The sequence below is a fragment of the Malania oleifera genome, chromosome 5 (assembly GCF_029873635.1).
Source record: "Malania oleifera isolate guangnan ecotype guangnan chromosome 5, ASM2987363v1, whole genome shotgun sequence".
NCBI classification, from domain to species: Eukaryota; Viridiplantae; Streptophyta; class Magnoliopsida; order Santalales; family Ximeniaceae; genus Malania; species Malania oleifera.
The window spans coordinates 79419336-79425386 of record NC_080421.1 but is presented as its reverse complement, the minus strand read 5'-3'; positions in this window follow the sequence as shown (position 1 = coordinate 79425386).

Genomic DNA, 6051 nt, shown 5'->3' with positions numbered 1-6051 from the left:
CATATTATTGAGCAACAAGGTTGAGCACTGCTCTACCTAGTAAGTGTTTTATTTATTCTGAAAAAGTTACTCATCAATTGAGGATTAAAATGGGAATTTAAAATGTGATAGTCGTGACGTTGATGTCCTACTTAGTCTAATCACAGTGGAGGACAATATGTTTCAGAACAAGAATGGCCATTTTAGCTAGTTTCTAAGTCGCCCAGACAGTGAAACGCGAGTAAACATGATTAATATCCCCAATAAGGATTTACTTGTGGGATATTTTGTACTGCCCTTATAGTATTTATCACTTAAAATAATTATTTTTATAAAAAAGTGGCGTTCGACTTGTATTACAATAAATAATTATTATAAAAAATGTTTTTCTAAAACTATATTTTTGAAAACTATTTAAGTGAATTTTGATAAAGTAATTTAAGATAGCTTTTTGATCCCTTAAAGCGGCACTGTTTATAGGTTGACTCAATTTTATAAATATATGAAAATTTAGTGGCTATTTTATACTTAAAAAAATATATATATTAAAAGATATATATTAATTATTAATGAAACATAATTTAATTATGGAATGGAGAAAAAGGACGAGTTTTTTACGAAAATATTCAATTTAAAATAGAATAAATACAATTGTGGGGTAGCTGGCCATATAGTTACGGAAATGAACCCAATCGAGTTTTTATAGTTGAATTTTGTCAAAATTGACAATTGAAAAGTCAATTATGATATATTTTTTTTAAAATAGAAATTCAAAACCTAATGATTCCCCCTGTGATGGTAAGAGTGGAGTCTTGTTTGAGTCATAATCGACTTTTAGAAAGTCAATTCCGATATACGTTTTTTTTTTTTCAAACGTTTAAAAATTTCCCTCTTCTATAGGCCTCCTTTGCCTGGCGCCACGTGTTAGGCCCCCTTGCCCCTTGCTCCCTTGTGAGCTCAGGGCTGTCATGTTATGTCAATTTGAAAACTAACTTTTGAAAAGTCAGCTTCTATATATATAAAAAAATGAACATGCAGGATTTAAATCCTCCCTCGTGTGGCTCACCTATCACATAGCAAACCCTTTGCCCCTTGCTCCCTCGCTGCCTGTCCCCCAACATGTTTTGTCATGTCAAACACATAACCGACTTTTCAAAAGTCAGTTCTTATATTTAAAAAAAAAAAAACAGAATGGTCAAAATTTAAATCCGGACCCTGGCTGCACTACTCGCTTGCCATGTGGTAGGCCCCCTGCTCCCCTACGTGCTCGTGCCCCCCTTTTCTTCTCCTTCCCTCTTCTGCATGCCTCCCTCCTCCTTACTTCTTCCTTCCTCCTCCAGCCTCCCTCTGTGTATCATTTGTCCCCCCTTTTACTCCTCCAACGATTCTCTTTCAACGGTCACTAAACATGCTATCAGTGAACGTTTTAACTAAGAGGAAGAAGGATTAGCAGTATAAATACTCATCTTCAAGTCAAAAAAAAAAAAAAAATCCTCTCCTCTATACATTTGAAGTTGAACTTTTTTTCTACTTTTGTGTTTGATATTGTAGTAGAACTGAGCAGCTGGACTTTGTGCTTTGATTTCTTGCATTAGTTTCATTGTAATATTGAAGTATTTTTATGATTATGATGTATTTATATTAATATATTTATGTGAGATTGGTGTTTATACATGTGAAGTAAGATTTATTTGATATTATTATGATTTAATCATAATATTTATTATTTTGTTCTAATTTTACAATATTTTATTACATGTGAAATTATTTCTTTCAACTTTGATAATATATTATTGTGAAAACAATATTTTTAACTGACTTGAAAATAATCATTCCTTGAAATTTTGTTAGAAATAATGTTCATTTGAAGCAAATAGGAATTAATATTCGTTGAGAAATTTTTATTCAAATATTTGCTTCGAAGATAAGTTAATATTTGTTCAAAATTTGTTAGTTTTGTTATAATTAAGTTCAAGATATCCACAATGAGTTAGGGGGGGGGGGGGGTTGGAAGTGTAGAGTATGTCGATGGTTGATAAGGGATGATTTAGATCCGCTAATTGCATTGGACCCGTAGAGTTCTTATTCTAATGTGTATATAGTCAAAATTTTTGTTAAACGCATCCATCGAAGCAGGAGTATGGATGGAACTTCAATTCTGCAGAGGAAGACATTTTTCATCATTAATTATATAATGAATTCAATATTGCTGAGACAGATAGGCTATGCGATCACCTTTCACAGGTGACCATAGCTTTGGATTTAAATGACATGCCAGGTTCGTCATTCCAGCCAGAATTTTTGTCAACATAGTTTGCAAATAAGGAGACAAATTTGCACGGATTCAATATGGGGTCCAATATTCATGACGAACCACGCCTATTAACTGGGTATAAGCATGACCAAAGTTCACCTAGAGCTCTGTCCACACCAAACTTTGAAATGGTTCCATCAATTGTAATGAACAACAAAGGGGCATACATAATCGAGCCAATGAAACTTGACATTGAATGTGATTGTGAACTAGAGGAAGAAGACAATTTAGAGGAAGATTTAGAGGAGGTAGAAGGCGAGGTAAATGAGGCATGTGGATCTGATGGTTAAGGGGTTGAGCATGAAGAAGTTGTCATACCTCCTGAGAACATAGCTACGAGAGAGAGATGGGTACGCGACGTGCCCCCATTTCCGTACAAGATCAACGTCGATGCTGGTGATATTAGAAACCAATTTGAGACTTTCTTTTAGGGCATCAGATGGGATTGTGTTTCAAAATTTTGTAAGGGTATGATTTTCAACACAAAGGATGAATTGATACACTCCATGCACGTGCATCATACGCAAAAAAACCACAATTTCAAGGTGGTGCAATTGAGCCTAACAACATGGGTTGTTAGGTGCAATGCAGACAAGAGTTGCGCTTGGATGTTGTGTTCTTGTGAACGTAGGAAGCATGGACTATTTGAAATTACATAGTATAGAGGTCCTTATACATGCATGAATGAGACTCTTTCCACAAGACCACCCACAGTTGAAGTTGTCATTAGTTGTGGATGAATTAATGTAAATTATCAATAGTGATGTTGATGCTTCAACTGCAGCTTTGCAAGCACACATGAGGTCAAAGTATCAATATCATGTATCGTACAAAATGGTATGGCTTGGGAAGAAACTGGTAGTTGCAAAGATTTTTGGAGATTAGGATCTTTCATATCAAATGCTGCTAAAGTGGATGTATGCTATGTGTGAGTCAAATACTAGGGCAAAGGTAAAGTGGGTATGGAGAGATATTCCTGATGCTAACAAGTCTATAGTGTTGACATGTGTTTTTTGGTCGGTTGCAATCTCAATTGAGGGATTTCATCATTGTACTCTAGTTCTTTGTGTATATGTAACACATTCTAATTGGAAAAACCCCTTATTCAAACCAGCAAATATTTCTTGTAGCATTCATAATAGTTGAGGAGGAGAGTTTACCAACATAGTTGTGGTTTCTTTAGTGCATTTGGGATGATGTGATTGACCGCAATGATTTGTGTCTTATATTAGACAGACACCCTTGCAACACCCCGACCCTTTATACAACCCCAGAGTGCTACTATACATACATAACCTGTACAATCAGATAACATACATCAAATAACCGCCCTAAACAAGGACATACAGGTATATCATACTGATTTGCACTTTCATATATTGCGAAAAAATATAAACATTCATATGGATTCTAATAGACGTACCAGAGTATCAAACTGTTCCTTACATACATTCATCCGTACGAAAAAATATAAACTGTATTACATTCCCAAAAAGCCAACCAGGCTAACAACCCAGTACTCATACAAAAACTTACGTTAACTAACAAGACTCTACGCTCCACAGTCTCTCTAGAAGACTAGGACCGATTTCCTTTAACTCTTGAAACAAAGGTTGTAAGATTGGGGTGAGACGATTCTCAGTAAACATGAAGATATTACATCAGTGTGTGACAACATGTGTTTAAACCATTAGTGGCAGTTAACATTCACAACATTCTCAATACTGTTATATAGGAGATATGTATATAATCCTGCAATAGATAACTCAACATTGTAACAAGCGAGAGTTCCTAATGTTAGGGTAGGGTATAGGTCCATATACTGCACAGTCCCTCCGCCCGGTACTCAAACCTGTGACTTTGCCCATTAAAGCTTTTAAATAATGTATATGTATATTTAGAACACCATCCAACTTTGAAATTATCATAACTATGCCAGTAACTCCCCATGGCCAGGGTTGTGTGATAACTAAGTACTGATCGAGCCCTATTCATGCAAGAATTTTCAGGCATCATAACATACTGTAGCCCCAATTAACCGTCACCACCCTGATCCCTTTTGACCAGTGGCCCTTCGTATCAAGTCAACTACTAGATACCCACAGTGAAAACATGTGTGTGGTTGCACTGCATCTATCTGTTCTAGCAAAGCTTTTAAGGCTTCACATAACATTGAGCTTCTTATGCTCTGAGTGACAAGCTGCGGTCCTAATTATCATATATACGATTTACCATAAAACATATTAACCCGTGCAATTCCAGTATTTTCACAATCTCATTCATGCATTCTTTCATACATACTTTCTTTCATTCATACTGAGGTATAAACCGACACATACCCTTTTGGTTTAACCCTTACATACATAGTGCACGGTATTTAACCGACATCTTATTTCTGCATTCCTGAAAGTCATTTGGGACTTAGTCCCTATATTTCATATACGTACTTAATTGAATCAGTATATTCTCTTATAGTACCATTTCATATCATATGCCACACCTATTTGGTTAAAATATACATTTCCTATAAATTGGTTCGAAAAATATCATTTTTACTGCAATCAAGAGTTTCAAGCATCTCCTACTTTAGTTTTAATGCAAATAAAGTAATTTTAAGAAATTTTGAGATCATATGCCAAAAAACTCATTTTTGCCAAAACCGTAAAACTGCAAAATCGACATATCTACTTGGTGAAATTTTAAAAATAAGCAGTCATATCATTCATATAAACATAAGCTACATATCTAGTGGTTTCGGTTTCTAAAAATACTGATGTAAACAAATCCCCTGACCTTAATCCTGAAAATCGAAACATGAATGAATTGATCCAAAACAACAACACAGGACCCTCGAAACTTAAAAACTGAAGAACAATAATTCATTATAATCCCAACTACTACATATCTATCGAACCAAAAACAAAATCAGATCCTTATCTTGATTTTAGGGAAAAACTCGAAAATCCTCAAAACGAAGATCTGATTCGCTATAACTGCAGAGAATCTCCTCCTAATCCATGTAGCGACGTCTGATCGTTGATTCTGGTAATAGACGACACAAAATATTAGAGAGAGAGGGAGGGCTGGTTCGTGTTCTAAAGAGAGAGAGAGAGAGAGAGAGAGAGAGAGAGAGAGAGAGAGAGAGAGAATTGAGATAACTTAGCAAATGAAGCAATGCATATTTTATTTATAACTAGGTTGACCTGGCCTGCCTCGTCGATGAGTTGGAGTTCTCCTTGACGAACCAAAGAAGGGCGTTCATCGCCGAGAGAGTGACCTTGTCGACGAGCCTGAGATTTTAGAATTTCTAAAAATCTCTCGGTATCTTCTCGTCGACAGACCCTTGCGTCTCGTCGCCGAGGCACAAAAGAGACTTCGTCAACGAGAAAAGGAGCCTTGTCGACGAGCTCTGCTATTTTATCCTTTTTAATTTCCCTTCTCTTTTCTTTATTTATTTTCCAGATTTAGGTCCCTACAATCTCCCCTCCTTATAAGAATTTTGTCCCTAAAATTCACCAACCGATACCAAACATACTCTACCTTACGTCGGAGACCTACAGAAGAGTCGGCAGCTACCCACAAAGCAGTTTCGGCCTGAATTTATTACCTACCCTCACTTATGGCGGAGGAATACCGTGGTTATAACATGATGTTTCAGAAGATTACATACACATACAAATACAAAACTCTCTCGAAGACCATACTAATTTAACCTAAACCACCTATACTACTATACATACTTACGTACCATCAAAAAA